The 16,987-nt window shown below is 37.5% G+C and overlaps 1 protein-coding gene across 4 annotated transcripts in view; it reads left to right on the forward strand.

Annotated features, from left to right (window-relative positions):
* Window positions 1-16,987, forward strand: part of SCAF8 (SR-related CTD associated factor 8) — a 284,935-nt gene that overhangs the window by 169,385 nt on the left and 98,563 nt on the right. The gene's annotated exons all lie outside the window — the stretch shown is intronic.

Raw genomic sequence — 16,987 nt, forward strand, 5'->3', positions numbered from 1 at the left:
CAAAACTGAGCAAAGTGATATTGAAGTATCCTGTCACTGTTGTGTTATTGTCTATGTATATTTTTGTAGCTGAGCTAATGTTTCCTTTATGAAGTTGCGTGCTAAGGAATTAGGAGGGTGTTTGTTGCTAGTACTGATTTTTGTCTACAGTTCCTTTCAACATAGCATATTGTTTATCCCTTTTCACTTTTCAGATGTTTTTGTGTTGGCAGATAGCATGATTTCAACTCCTGCTTTTTTGGATTCATTTGGTGAATAGTGAACTTCCATCTCCTCAGTTTTATTTTGTGAATATCTTTGTTTTTAAAATGTGTTTCTTGTAAGCTACAGACTGTAGAGTTTTGTTTTATCCATTCTGTCACTTTTTCATTTTATTGGATTGTTTAATCCATTCACTCTTAAGGTTATGAAAGTTATGTGTTTATTTCCCTCCATTTGTCTCTAATTTTTTTCCAAGTTATGATTTATTTTCCCTTTTCTACTATAAACATAGTACCATTTCTCTTCAATTTCTTTAGCTTAATCTTTTTTATGGTGGTCCTATTTCCTCTGGCACTTGTCCATTTACCCACAACTCCCTCTCTCATTTGTTACTCTTTGGAGTTTTGCTTATTAGTTTCTTTTTCTTTCCTACTTTTATCTGATTGTTTAATTGTTCCACTAAGTTTTTTCTCCCATTTAGTCAAGTAGATTCTTCCTTCCTCTTATCTTCTTCAACTAATCCTGTTCATTAGTTTTTTTTAATTTTTAAATTTTTTAAAGTTTTTGCACCCCTTTCCAGAGAAGATTTCTCTACTTTACTCTCTTCATTATATCCACCCTCTCTGTCTTTTCTAGAAACTCATTGTTTGGTTCATGGCCCTATATTTATATAGTCAATCTCTACTCTAGATTCCTCATCAAACAAAATGTCATCAAATCAAAATATCTGACCATTCTGTCACTGCCTTGTAGAGCTTGACTCCTAGACTCCCTTTTTCTACTGCGGCTTGCTACCAGCAAAATGCCAGTTCCTGCAGGAGAGGACATTGGCCCATTTCAGGAATCCTCCCCCTCCCCCTCATGTCCCTAATTACGTAGTCCACTACTGACCTATATCTTCTTTCTAGTCATCATTCTTCCTCACGTATCTCAAAATAATTTCCCTGGATCCATGTTTTCCCACTCACCAGGCACCAGTCATCTCCAGGAGCTTCAAACTCCCTCTCTCCTAAGGCAGGATAAATGGCCTTTTCAAGCAACAAATCCCCATAGACAGCATCCAGCACAAGGTCCTCATATCCTTTCACAGAACTTTTATCTTCACCTAAGGAGCAGTCATCAGTGGAACCCTCTCTGATCACCAGAACAAGGCCTTCTCCATTCCCTCCTACATTTTAATCCCTTCTTCTGCCTCCTTACCCATTTCTTTGCAGGCTTTTCCTGAGAAACTACAAGAACCATTTTACCCTCATTGCTAGCCCTAGATTTAACCAAAGCACATCACGTATTCCCTTCTATTATCCCCCATTCTGTGCTCTCTCTCCTATTTTGTAATTTAATCCAGCAAAAAACATTGATTCGCCTATAAGCTGGGTTGTGTCTACAGTGACTCAAGCACACCTCTCTACTATTACCTCCCTTAACTTCTGCCTTCATTGCTGTCTCCTTGCATACATTTAGAAAGAAGTCTCTTATTGGTCTCTGTGATGTGTTACTCTGTTGATGTTACTGTCTTTGTCTGCTGCATTCATTCATTCCTCTTGAATTTCTGTTGTCTGAAGTGTTTGAAAAACAATCTCTTCGGTTTTGTTTTTTCTGAGAATGTTTTGAAAACCTCTTTATTATTGGATGTCCATATTTTTTCATTCATGGTAGAGGTCAGATTTTGAAGGTAGGTCACCCTGGACTGCATTCTGAGTCCCATTGCTCTTGGGAACATATTATTCCATTCCCTCTACATCTTCTGGTGGGTGTAAAATAGTCTTATGTCATTAAATTTCCCTTTCCTTTATGTTTAAAAGTCTTTCTCTTAGTCACTTGCAGAATCTGTTTTTTCTCAAAGGAATTGTTATATTTCAGTGACTGTGTCTTGCAGCTTGCAGCCTTGGTTTTTTTTTTTTTATATATAGGCAAGCTATGGTTTCTTTCAATTAGTATTTCATTTTTTATATTCAGAGATTTCTTGTCTTATTTCTTGCGTTATGGTGTTCAGATTTTTTGACTCATCATGTTATTCTGGGAAATCTATAATCTTTAGGTTGTCTTTTGTCTTCAAGAAACATCTTGTCTTCAATATCAGTATGTTTTACTTGAATGGAGAGCATGTTTTCTTTTGATGTTACCACTTTTTGCCTTTCTTCTTCCAGATTGTCCTTCACTTCCATGCATTTGTATTCCCATTCAGTTATCCTCTCTGTGTTTCTTTGGTGAGATTTCACCATTGCAGATTCAATTTTTTCTATTCTGCCAATTATTTCTGCTATATAGGATACAAATAGTCTGCTCTCACAATTTTCATTTCTCTTTTTATACTACCCAGGAACAGCATGTTCTGATTCCATACTGTCAAAATCCACAGGGCTTGCTGCCTCATTAAGTTTTGAATTGTTTTTCTTTGTGTTGTAGTATTTATTTATATATGCCTGAATTTGTTTACTAGATCTGGAGGCCATATTTCTTTTTGCTATTAATGTTTTCCTTCTTGGTTTATCTGCTTATACCCAAGTTCCTTGAGTTCTCTTCTTTCTGAGATCTTTGGTAATTTTAGTCTCTCCACCACCCACCCACCCCCCGCTTTTTTCCTCAGTTGCTCACTTTCTAACTCCCTCCCCTTTGATAGTGGTTTTCTTGGGGGGAATCTTGATGCATCTTAACCCTCTAGCATGCTGGGCAATTTGTGGTTCAGCAGCCTAGGTCTCTGCCTGGAGTGACTTTTAGGAGGACAAAATTGGTTTCAGCTGGATGTTGCTCTCTTTCTCCCAGACTTTGTAGATTTCAACACGGTGCCCTGTACTTGTCCTATTCCCTCTGTTTCTCATTCTCTGGCCTGGTGACTCCATGCTGGTACTCTTGCAGCTTAGATTTTGATTTTTGTCCTTGGGAGTTTGGATCTCTGGGGTTGGGGGAAGAGGGTGTTGGGGAGGAGTACTGTAGGCTTGAGCTCTGTTTCAAGATCAGACATATATGTTGCACATCTTTTGCTGTGTTTCTTCTTTCAAAGAGCTTTTGTAGCACAGACTGCTGCTGTGGCTCAGGCTCTCAAGACCTGAGCATATTTCTGCTGTTTGGAACTCCATGAAATGGATCTCCAGAAATGGAAAGAAGGAGAAGAGACTGAAATGTGGTGTTGGGTTTTGTTATAAATCCATAGGTCAGGTCAGCTAGTGAAGCCTTGATGCTGGTGTTGTTGTTGGTGGTAATGGAGGGGGGAACATGAGCTAGGTATTAGTTTTTGGAATTTTTACTTTTTTTTGATTTCCTTGTGCCCTGGCCCATAAAAACAGCTGAAGTTTCTTTATCTTTGGTGCATAATTTCTGTTTTGAAGAGGTTTGAAGGGTCATGAGGACCAGAGGATCCATTTTACTGGTCATGTAACCCATGGATCTCTCTACTATTTCTCTGTAACCACTTTGTGGCTCAGCAACCATAGCTGCAAGTTCTTTTCTGTTCCCTAGGATATATCCAGACCTGGTGACTTGTATTCATTCAAGGATGATGGAAGTTTTCTTATCAACTTCTCACTTATCCTGAAATTCAGATCCTCTGAACCATCTTAGTACTTAGCTTCCCAGCTGGAAGATCATTATTACTGATTTTAAAGAAGGGGTGGGGGCAGGGAGAGAGAAGGAAAATAATAGTTGAGTTTTCTGCCTTCCCTCAGGTGTCAAGATCACTTCCTGTATTCTGGACACTGAGAATACAGAGACAAAATGATATGGTCCCTGCTCTCAAGGAGCCTACATCCTACTGGGGAAACAACATGCAAAAAAAAAAAAGCCTATACAAAATAAATCCAAGGAAATTTCATGGAGTGGGCACTCGCAACTATAGGTGTCAGGAAAGGTGGTGTTTGAGTTGTGCATTGAAGGAAACAAGTAATTCTAAGAAACAGAGGTGAGGAAATAATGGTGTTCAGGAATGTTCAGGGTGTTGCATGTACCAAATCACAGAGAGGGGAGATCAAATGTCATGTGTGAGTAATAACAAGAGCGCTGTTAGTACTCACAAAAGAAAGTAATACTAATAAACATGGAAAGGTAGGAACCAAGCTATGAATGCTTTGAATAAATATCAGAGGAGTTTGTATTTGGTCCTAGAAGGAATCACAAGAGTTTATTAAGCAGGGAGTGACATGTTAAATTCTGTAATATAAAGGTTTGCTTGGACAATGGAATTAAAAGAAGATGCTAATTGAAATGCTTCGTTAATGCCTTCCTCTGATTCCTATTTCATCGTAATGTGAAGGTGATCCTAGGCCCCTGTAAACTATTCCCTCAAGGTACAAGCTTTAGCAAGTCTTATAAGATGGAATAGCTTAGAGTTCAAGCCCAGTGATGGATTATATGCCTGTTGTATACGGACCAGCCTACCTTTCATCAAAGAGTCATCACCTCAACATTTGTCTTAGCCATAGCCCATCACAGAGACAGTCCATTAAGGAATGGAAAAACTGTAGAAATATCAGTAGAAGAAGTACCCACACTATTGAAATCACAAAGACTTAAAGTATTGAAGAATTAAGATTCTGTTTGAAGGAACACATTGGTTACATCTACCTGGCACCAGATTATCTTTAGTCAATTATGTGAAAATATTTTAGCTTCCCTTATATCTTCAGGAACTCAGGCCCCCCACATTGGGATTCTGGGACTTCTGATTGGTGAGCATTCATCTTACCTCGCCTGGACCTTAAGCCACCATACTACTTCTCAGTCATCATTGTAACACGCTGTCTTCCCTCACCCCCACCTTCCAGCTCTAGCTCTGAGAATAGTCACATCCACACTATCATTCTTGGAAAGTGCATGCCAGTCTGTTGTTTCCTATGATTCTATTCACCATCCTTCTGATTGCCCTGTCCAAAACCCTCCTGCCTAGCCTCCACTCCACTCTATATGTTGTCTTCCCGTATGTTAGCTTGCAGGCAAGTACTTGTCTTCCTTAGTTGAATTCACATCCCCAACATTTAGCATAGTGCATGCCATGTAATAGTAAATACTTATTAATTAATGTTTTTATTTATTTATCCATTCTATTGGCTACCAATTTGGAGAGGCAGCACAGTATAAAGGAAAAAGTTTTGGATTTGTCTTTGAGTCCTAACTGTGCCTTTTACTGTGGGTTTGACCTCAGACTTAACATCTCTGAGCCTCATTTAAACTCATCTGCAAATGTCAGAGTAGTGCCAATTGATCTCTAAGACCCCCATGATCCCAACATTTGGCATTGTACTCCATAGTCAAAGTTTGACTTAGCCCATACTCAAATAAATTTTATATAGAATTTAAGTCAGCCACCAGGGAGCAGCAAGCAGGCCACTTTCTAAAATTTTCCTCTGCTATTTAGAGATGATTGTGTGTGAATTTCCAGGATATTGAATTAGATTTATCTGTATCCTGGTAAATTCATTCTATATGATTAAGAAAGCCTTTCCCCCCTCATAATACCTCATAACCTAGTTTATATTTCTAGGTTATTTTATTTTCTTTTTCCGAAATAATCTTTATGTTTTTATGTTTGGTGCATTTTTAAAAATCCAATAAAAAAGAGAGAGCTGAAACACCCAAGGCAACATTTCTTTCAGTTATTTTGTAACTATGCTCTTCAGTCAAGAGCGCATATAATGAACATTTATTAAACACCAACTCTTTGTAGAGTACTGTTGACAATTCTGCTTTGTAGGTTTCAGGGAAGTGAGCTAAAATATAATTTACAATCACTTTTCAATATTGTTTCATTGTCATATGTCTTTGTTACATTTTCCATTACAGATTTTAGTCATTTTTCTTATCATCCATATTAAATGCTTAATCATATAAGTTTTATTATTATTAATGGAAGCTTTTTCATGCAAAAATTGATTTCTTGTATCACATTCTAAAAATAATTTATTTTCTTCATGGAAAATTTCCAAATCTATTGAATATGAAAAAGTTGAATATTTAAGAAATTTTTTTATTAATTCAGTTAGCTTTCAGTCTAGTGTATAAATACAACTAGTCAAATTAAAGGGGTGTCTAGTTACATGCTACTAAATAAAGTAAATGAATCAGTTTTTGACTGTTTTACTCTTATAGTCATAGTAAACAAGGGTAGCCCAAGGCAGAACAGTGAAAAAATCTAATGTTTGCCCTTACTACTCTTTCCTTTGCTGGCATCCTGTTTTTTCATTGCCTCCTACCACCCACTCCTGAGTGCCACCCCACCCTGCGTCTGCTTCTTTGGTCTTGTGCCCCAAATGGCCTTTTGCTAAGTTGCTTCTCATAGTTCCCCTCCCTCCTGTGAAATTTAATAGTCATGGAATTTTGTTGCTAGAAGAGACACTTAGAAATTATTTAGTCCAGCATTTCCTAAACAGATTTGGCCACAATATACACTTTGTTGGCTTGAAAAGTATTCAGAGAACCTATTGCTGATCTGAGGAATCTGCAGATATGAGATACCCTGCTCTGATGCAAGAGGGAGAAGTTATAGAGGAAATGAAGTGTAATTTCATATAAAAATTGTAACCTGTATTCATGATAAATAAATAATTTCTCGTTGAAAATTTGAGGGGAAGAGTTTTTTACTAACATGAATATTCTTTAGCAGAATTCCAGTTAGCATCACAACTAACACCAAATTTCCCTAGACTTTTAAAAACATTCATTTAGTTTGACCCCCTGTTGTCCCCTCCCCTTCCATATGTGTGTCACATATATTAAACCTTTTCCTTTCCTCTGGCTCTTTTCTACTAGCTCACAAACATATTCAGATCTCCCTCATCCTTAAAAAAAAAATCTTCACTTTTCTACCCCAATACATTACAGTGTTATTTCTTTTTCCTTTCATTGTTGAACCGTGAAAAAAAATGTCTTCTTCTAGCTCCTTGACTTTTTGAAATCCAGTCTCTATTTTATCACTATGTTTGCAGAAACTTTTCTCAAAGATAATCTTACTTTTACAGTCAGTGGTCTTTTTCTCAGCCCTCATCTCCCTCTTTGACCTTCATGAATAATTTCATACTCTTAACTACCACATTCTCCTTTCCTTTTTCCTTCCTCAATTTCTGTGGTACCACAATCACTTTCTTTTCCTTCCTCTATGATCATACTTTGTCTTTTGCCAGCTCCTCTTTTACCCAATTTTTAAGGTTGTTATTCCTCAAAGTTCTTTTCTGAACACACTCACTAAACATGTCTCTTCAGTATCACCTAGAATAGTATCCTAAGACCTCCAGTCTGTCTCCCTTCAGAGCCATCTTTTACACCATTATCAGATTAATTTTCTTTATCAATAAATCTAGTTATATCATTCCTCTTTTTTAAGTCATTCTTACCTTTTTATAACCCATGAGCAGTGTGGGTAGAGCTCTCAGTCTCAAGGCAGGATGACCCAAGTTCAAATCCAGCCTCAAACACTTACTAGCTTTCTGACCCTGGGCAAATCCCTTAACCTCTGTTTGACTCAGTTTTCTCAGCTGTAAAATGGGGATAATAACAGCACCTACCTAATGGGATTGTTGGGAGGTTTTGTGGAAAGGCTCAAAAAAGATAATGTTTGTAAAGCACTTCTGCACAGTGCTTGGCACATAGTAGGCATTTAATATGCAATGCTTGTTTCCTTCCTTCCTCTTAACAAATAAAGGCCAAACTCAGCCTGGAATTTTAGGCCCTCCAGAAACTGGAATTTTTCTATTTTTTTTTTCAGCCTTATGTCACACTACTCTCATTCTGGTATGTCGTGGTCCTGGTCTTACCTAGACCCAACCCCTTACTGTATACATCCAGTAGTTTGCAAACCTTAGTGCCTTTGCTTATAATCTAATCCAATCCTGCAAGCATTTATTAAGTACCTATTGTCTGTAAGGCTCTTTGCTTGGCACAAGGGATAAAAAAATAAAATGAAATGAATGATGGTTCCTGTTTTTCAAATTAAATTTATTTTAAACCAAATTAATTTATCAATTAAAATGTGGCACCCAGAAGGGGACACACCAGGCTCTAAAGGTGTCCCATCTTCCCCCCAATAATAGAAGACAGCAATTTCCCACCTACCTCCCTCTTTCTGGTTTTTGTACCTTTCTGAATGCAGACTGTGCTTGTATTCATTTTTTTTTTTTTGGCTGTAGTTTTACTTTGTTGATTCATACTAAGCATATATTGCACTAAAATGTCCAGATATTTATCAAACTGCTGTCTAGCTGTCCCTTTCACGCCTCCTACTTGAAAAATTATTGTTGAACTCATATCAGATTTTACATTCACTCCTATTAACTTTTTAAAATATTAAGCACTATGTTCTAGCCCAGGAGGGAGAAACCTGTGGCCTCAAGGTCCTCAAGTGTGATCCTTTGACTAAATCTCTTTAATAAAGGGATTTGTTCTGTAAAACTTGTACTCAGTCAAAAAGCCACACCTGATGACCTAGAAGGCCATATGTGGCTTCGAGGCTGCAGGTTCCCCACCCCTATTCTAGCTCCTTGAGTTCCCTTTGCCTCCTGACTCTGTTATCTGACATATTAGCTAATTTTCCCAGGTTTGTGTCACCTGCAGATTTTATAAGTATGCTTTAAAAAAAATCCAAATCATCGGTAAAAACATATTCCACATCTCAATCAAACTGTACTATAGTTTTCCCTTGATCCCTTTCTCTCTTCACCTCTTGTGCATTTGCCAGCATATCTCTAATGTCTGAAATCCCGTTGGAACTAAATGCTTGCTGCTGACTTGACTTGTTGAAATGTTCTTCCTTTAAAGCCAAACCTGGATGAATCCATGTTTGATTAACCTCTTCTCACCTGAAACATATCTGTTCCTTCTGAAATTTTCTTATAAATACTATATTTGACTTATCACATTCTACCTTGTGTCATACTTTTTTAGGTACATATTTCTAGGGACATTCTCCCCTCCTTCATAACAGACTTTCCCATTCATTTCTAAGTTCCTTGACAGCTTTGTTGTTTGTTGTAATGGAACTAGGAGTCAGAAGGCCTGGGTGCTAGTCCTATCTCCTCCACTAATCCAATAATAATATAAGAATAACTACATACCTACTGGATTCCAAAATGCTATACCTATAAGTGACCTCAGTTGATCCCATCACAACCCTGTGAGTGTGAGGTAGAGATTATCTCCTGTTTATAGATAAAGAAATTAAGGTTCAGAAAGATTGTGACTTGGGAGACCACAGGTTCATAGATTTAGAAGTAGAAGGAACCTCAGTCCAGTCCTTTAATTTGCAACAGATAATGGAGGATGAGACCCAGAGAGGTTGTGACTCACTCACAGGTGTAGCTGATAAATACCAGAAGCAGACTGCCAACCTGTTCATGTTCTTCTGACTCTCAATTCAGCAGCCTTCCACTACACTGCCGATTCTCCCTGGGTCTCATTTCCTTTATTTATATGAAATGAGGTTGCTAATAATAACTGCTCTGCTTATTTCACACGGTTATTGTTAGGATCAGATGAGATCATGGACATGAAAATGGTGAGAAACTGAAGTGTTACGTGAGTTGTTATTATTTCAAAATCAACACTGCCTGGAGTACAACATTACTTCAGCAGCAATGAATGTTCTGCCTTTTCATTGCCATTCAGCTATGAAGAGCAGCTTCATATGAGTGTGGCATTTGGGAAATGGCTTTCACAATCTGTATTCAGTTTTTCATGGCCAATTTAAAGATATAGAAAGTAAATCATATTTCTTTTAAATGGTAAACTTTTGGTACTTTTGTATCTTTAAAAAAAAGAAGAAGAAGAATTAGCCAAAGGTATCATGAAGTAGTGGATAGTTAGCTTCTCTATCTAGAAGACCTGGGTTCAAGATCTACCTCTGACACATCCTGGCTATGAGATCTTGGCCATGGTCCTTTCTCTCTCAGTGTCTCAGGCAACACTTATCATTTGTAGAATAGTTACAGAACTATTTTGTTAGAGAGGGTTTCTTCATCAAGAATTCCCTGTAGCAATGAAATCACAACTCTGGACCAAAAGCAAAACAAACATAAGCTGAATGAACAATCCCTCCTTCCCTCCTCCCTCCTCTCTCCCTGCCCCCCAAACCAGCCTAGCAATTCATTTCCACAGTGCCTAATTCTGGGATTGTACAAGGGGTGTGGAAAAAATATTCAGACTCATTTCTATCCAGTATTCTAGTTTGGATACTTCAGAGTAGACCTTTCAGGCTCTGCCCAGGAAAGTTTTGACTATAAAATAATGTTGAAGAATCTGTGAACTTGGACATCTAGCAGAAATATTGACTATGAAATATGTACTTATTATCATTCTTGTGACATGAGTTAGGAAAACCTAAAAATACTGTGGACTGACATTCTCATCACACTTTAAAGTTTACAGAACATTTTAGCTACAGTATCTTATAGGACCACAGTCCATGTAAGGTTAGATTTAGTCATATAACCAGTAATCAGCATGAAACATGCTCTAACAATAATAAGCTGTTTCTTCCAGTGTATTAAGTACATTCAGCCCATTTGTAGATCTTTGATTTTTTTTCCACTCCATGTATCCCTTTCCTAAGTTTCCTTTATGTCCTATTTTTCTCAAATCATTTAGGGATATTGTTGCTTTAGCTAAAGGTAGAAATTAAAACTTCCTCTGAGACTGCCATCCACCTTACTTTTCTGACCCTATTCAGAGAACCAGAGTGTCTCAGAGTCCTATTCTAAGCCCTACCTGAATAAGAAATGCCTTCTATGATATTTCTAACCTTTTTTTATAAGCTTCCACTTATGGAGAACTCACTACTAACCCATTCCACTTTTATGTAACACTAATCATTAGATAGTTTTTTTCTTTATATAGCACAGGTCTTCACCACTTCATACCTGGACTATTGCAATAGCCTTTTGTTTGATCTCCCAGCTTCAAGCGTCTCCCCACTCAATCCATTCTCCACTCAGCCATCAAATTGATCTTTCTATGGCATAGATTTTATCATTACCCACCTCTTTAATAAACTCTAGTGGCTCTATTTTACCTCTAGGATCAAACGTAAAATCCTGTTTGACCTTCAAAGCCCTTTATAACCTGGTTCCTTGCCATCTTTCCAGTATCCTTATACCTTACTCCCCAACTCCCCCCAAGTACTCTGAGATCTCTTGAACAAGACACTCCAATCTCCTAACTCTGATTTTTTTACTGCTTGTCCCTCTTTGCCCAGAATTCCCTCCCTCCTAATCTCTACTTCTCAGCTTCTCTGGAGACTTCATGTCCCAGCTAAAATCTCGCCTTTTGCAAGAAGCATTTCCCAGTCTTTCCTAATGCTAATGCCTTTACTCTGCATCCTGTATGTATCTTGTTTATACCCATTTTTTTTTTTTTGCATGTTGTTTTTCCATTAGACTGTGAGCTCCTTGAGTTCAGGGACTATTTTTTGCTTTTTTATTGTTAGTGCCCATCACCTAGTAGGTGCTTAACAATTGCTTATTGACTTGATTTTACTTAATATTAATCTGAAATCTATCTCTCTGCAATTTCTATCCATTACTTTTCTTGATGATGTCTCATCACAATACCTCCTAGAAACTAAGAGGCCATACAAGAGAACAGACACGTCTGTTTTGGGGTTTCCACTGTTGTTGTTGTGACAGACTGCTCTATACAGGAGGAATACAGAAATATTTCCATTTTTTTCCAATGAGTCTTTTAGGAAATTTTCCCTGGCTCCATCAGCATTCAGCCTAGGTATTTGGAGATAGCCACCCTCTCTCTACACAAGTTGCTCAGTCCTGTGCCCTACATCTCCACTTAACCTTGTGCATTGATTAAGTGATGGATAAACCTGTCTTTGAGATGTTATTGTCTTCTGTAAGGTCCATCCAATTTCTCTAGCAGCAGTAGCTGAACGATAATAACAGCAGCTTATCCATTTGATTCTCACAAGCCTGTGGAGCATATAAGGCAGTTATCATTATCCTCTCTTCCACTGTTTGTTGTTCAGTCATTTTTCAGTCATATCCAACTCTTCAGGTCCCATTTGGGGTTCTCTTGGCAAAGGTATTGGAGTGGTTTGTCATTTCCTTTTCTAGCTCATTCAACAAATGAGGAACGGAAGCAATCAAGGTTAAGTGACTTTCCTGGGGTCACACAGATAGTGTCAGAGACCAGATTTGAACTCAGGAGGATGAGTCTTCCTTGACTCCAGGCCCACCAATCTATCCAGTGCTTCATCTAGCTGCCCCTCGATGAGGGAATAGACTCAGAGAAGGTAAATGTGTTTACTATGGTACTAAGTTTAATAAACAGCAGATCTAAGACCAAACACCAGTCTTCCAATATCTGACCACAAGTTCAAAGCTCTTTGTATTATACTATGGCATAATAATTGGATAAAGCTCAAAGTTTGTAGTCAAGAAGATCCAGGTTCAAAACCTACCTAACACAGTTACTAGTTGTATGACCCTGAACAAGTCACTGAAACCCAGAGTGCCTCAGTTTCCTTATATGTAAAATAAGGATAATAATAATAGCATAGTAGAGTATAGAGGTTCCAGATCTGGGGTGTGTATGTATGTATGTATGTATGTATATATATACACCTATACATATACCCCTGGTATAATGGATAGAGAGCTAGCTTTAGAGTCCAGAACATGTGGTTTCAGAATTCTACCCCTAACACACCCTAGCCATGTGATCTTGGACAAGCAATAAGTTCTCAGTGTTCCCAGCAGTTCCATAAGACTGTCAGTTTCCAAAAAGATGCCATCTGTATTTACAGAGGAAGTTGTTCCTTAAGAGAAGTTCCCTTCCCTAATGAAATCACAGGTCAGCCTTTTAACAATAACACTTTAGTGCTGGGAATGACATATTTTTATATAAAATGTTTCACAAACCTTAAAGCACCATATATCCATGAGCTATTATTACACCACACTGTCCAAAGCAAGGAAACAGAAATTTACTTTATAGCAAGTCTTGCAAAAAGGTACCTATCCTGTTTCTCAGGACATGCTGTGGAAAAATGATTACCAGTTGTCCCAAGAAACATAAATAGAATAGCTATTGGATAATATATCTTCTGTTCAAGTCTCATATAATTACCCAAAGTGTGGAGCTAAAATATCCTGGCATTATATCTTCCTGTTAACTTGATTTCCCTGGGAACTCAATGTTAGGGAAATGTTTGTATAAAAGCATCTGACCCAGAATTTCCAGGTTCTTGTCACCTCAGTAAAGGTTAGTGAAAAGTTGTTGAACCAAAGCAACTGTCACTTAATTCTTTTGTGTAGCTTTTGCATATTGTATTCATGCAAACTGCTTTCTCCCTAAAGCAGGCTTGTGTGTGTACTCTGATTCCAGAGTCCTTCCAGCTTTTCATAAAAATAACCTTTCACCATTTACTAGTGACATAACAGTGATGCCTGTGATAACATTTTTGGTAGCCTGAAGGAGTGCACAACCTCATGCTGTGCATCCTATTTTATCTTCCCTCAAAGTCTCTATATTCTTGCAGCCTCATTTTTTTCAGGCTGTAGGCATGTGGTTGAAAGCTATTTTGTTCAATAAAAATTTTCTTTGTGATGCTTCTGGCTGTAATGAAATTTGACCTGCCAGAAGAGTACATATAGCAAGGACACATTTTTAAGTGGCTCATTCAGTTTCAGAGAGATTTAGATTAAATAATGAGCTGAGTCAGTCTGGCAATCCTGAGAGTAGTTGACTAATTGTCTCTTGATAAGGAAATATTTACTTATCTTAGGAGGATTACGCCAGAGAGCTTCTCAAAAGATTGGCCCCAAGGTGATTAAAAAAATTTGCCAAGCATAGTAATTGTCAAGGTTGGTTATAATCTGTGTCAGTGGAGTGCTTTCCTGCATTAACAAAATCACTGATTCCTGGGTTATTGAATTATGAGAATTGTGAATGTATATTCATGAAATTAATTACCTCAAAGGGAAAAGAAAGTTGAATAATTATGTGATTTATTTGATAAAGGAAAATACCATAGAATCCATGTCCCTAGAATCAATCTTAGCACAGGTTAACTAGTCTGGCTTTGTATGTGATCATGAATTAACAATAAAATGGAAAATTTTCCATTTCACTCTGTGATGTACAGAATAAGCTAAAGATCATGTGACTCTAGTGTGACAAATTTGTCACCTCAGTTTTGAGCCATATTTTCTCTCATATTTGTCCTTTGTGGACTATATGAATACTCCAGCCATGCATCTGGATTAATAGGTTGAAGTATGTGTGTGTGTGTGTATTTATGTGTGTATCAGCATGGGAACACTTTATTCCTAAAGACATTCATAATTTGGCTCTCTTGGCTTGAACTCAAGTCTGCAGTTACCTACAATTTAGTTCAATTCAATTCAGCCAGTTTTTTGGTAAGTTATCTCTTACACACAAGGCAAGGATACAAAGATGAAAAAATAACATAGCTCCTTACCCTCAGAGGATTACATTCTAGCAGGGGGCATATAACATAGACACAAATAAGTACAACATAAGATAGAATTTGAAGGAGAACCTAGCAAATGTGCTATAAAAAATTAGAACCAAAAGATTATTTTAATCCAAGGTCAGTGTAAGCAGTATGTAGTGAGAGATTTCATGGAAAAAGTGGCATCTGAGTTGGAACTAGAGGCAAAGGAGGGATTTTTAAGCAAGAGATGGTGGGTAAAGTGAGCCTGTTAGACAGGTGGGGTGGTATGAATAAAGGCATGGAGATGCAAGAGGGGCACTGGTGATTTTTGTACAGAAGAGTGACATGGCTGAGCGCTTTGCCAATGTTAAAATGCAGTGTAAATGTCAGTCGTTATTATTCTGTCTGATGGTTGCACAGCTTTATAATTGCTCTTCTGGCAACATTGAGAAAGACAGGTTGGAGAGACCAGTAAGAATCATTAGGAGGCCATTACGGTTATTCAAGCAAGAAGAGATAAAAAGACTTGAACTAGAGTGGTTGCAGTAGAAACGGAGAGGATTGGCCAGAAGTTCAAGATACCATGGAAGATTTAGTGCTTGATTTGTTGTGTGGGTTGAGGATAAGACAGTTTCATAGATGACTTCAAGGTTTATGTGCCTGGATGAATGGGTACAGAGAACAGAAGAAGAACTGGGGAGAAGAACAGATTTAGCAGGGAAGAAGATAAGTTCTTGACTCCTTCAAATTCCTACTCCAGTGCCCTTTTATGAAGGTGATCCTGAGTTCTTTCTATATGTAGGAAGTACAAGCTGTTGAAGATTCTACCAAGCCTTGTACTGTTCTGGCAATGCAGTGTGTTTGCTGTCTGAAGAGCACCTTAGCTACGTATGGAATGTCTTATCATCAAAAGTTTGCCTCCTTGTGAATTTTTTTTTTGTTTGTTATGGCAGTCCATGAAACAGACAAAAATACAAAATGACATCCTGTGTAATTTTCTTCCCCTTCTCCAGTGATGGTAGAAGAGTTGAAGAAAGTTCTAGGACACACAATTCTTAGATTGCCTATAACCAACTGTTGTTTTCACTTTTCCATCATTCTCAAATGACCAGTAAATAAACATACCGCTGAAGGAACTGAACAATATTAAAAGACCCAAAAGAAAATCTTACAAAATGTTAGTGGTGACTTATATGGGAGATTTATGGAAAGTTGAGAATCACATAGGCTAATGAGGAATGAAAAGGTTGTGATCTACAAAGGAGGAGGGTCTACTTTCACTAATGAGGTCCAAGATAGTTCTAAGTATCTTTGTAGAAATATATTGTGTATTCTCTGTTTAAGTTAGGGCAGTCTAAAATACATTTTATAGAGATTTCTATCAATAATCTAAATAGTAATTACAGAGGGTATATGAAAAAATTCACTTGCATAGCATGTTTCATTCCTTAAATGATCTTTACTATATTTAGTATTTTCTATTTATCCACAAATTCAAATTTTATTTCCAAATCCAATACATATATATATATATATATATATATATATATATATATATATATATATATATATATATATATATATATATATATAACAGGAAGTCTTATTTTCCTTTCCTAGGCCATTCTTAGTGAAATTTAATAGGGATTAATGTAAAGTATGCATGACTTCAAAAAAGTCAACTTCATTTATACACGATGGGGAGAATGTGGCTAGATAGCAAATTATTTGAAAAATATATGGGTCTTTTAGAGGAGTTGTATGCTCAATATGTCAGTATTGTGATCTGTCAGTCAAGACTACCAACACAATCTTAGGCATAATATCTGGAATATGGTAGCTGATAGCCCCACTGTATGTGCCCTGATCAGACTTTATCTGGAACATGCATTCAGTACCAGATACCCCATTTTAGGAAGCATGTTGATTAACTGGAGAGTATTCAGAGGAAATAATCAGTATAGTAAAGTTCCTGAGATTTTGCCACATAGGTATCTGATGAGGGAACTGGGGAGGTGAACCTGGAAACAGAAGCTTTAGGGGGACATGTTAGTTGTCTTCAAGTATTTGAAGGACTATCCAGTGGAGGAGAGATTGAAATTGTTCTGCTTGGTCCCCAAGATTCAAAAAGAGTAGTGGGTAGAAGTTGCACAGTGGAAAATATGGGACCAGTATAAAGAAAAACCTCTTGTCAGAGCTGTACAAAAATGAAACAGGCTGACTTCCTCAGGAGGTAGAAATTTTCAAGCTAAAGTCCCAGTATGTTGTGGGGAGAATCAGTGAGGAAAGGCCCTGGGTTTATAGACAGAATTTGAACAGGCTCTGTCATTTGCCATCATAGGCAAGTCACTTTAACTTCTCTGGACCTTAGTTTTCTCATCTCCAAAATGACATGGTTGGACT

The sequence above is a fragment of the Notamacropus eugenii genome, chromosome 2, assembly GCF_028372415.1.
Source record: "Notamacropus eugenii isolate mMacEug1 chromosome 2, mMacEug1.pri_v2, whole genome shotgun sequence".
Lineage (NCBI taxonomy): Eukaryota > Metazoa > Chordata > Mammalia > Diprotodontia > Macropodidae > Notamacropus > Notamacropus eugenii.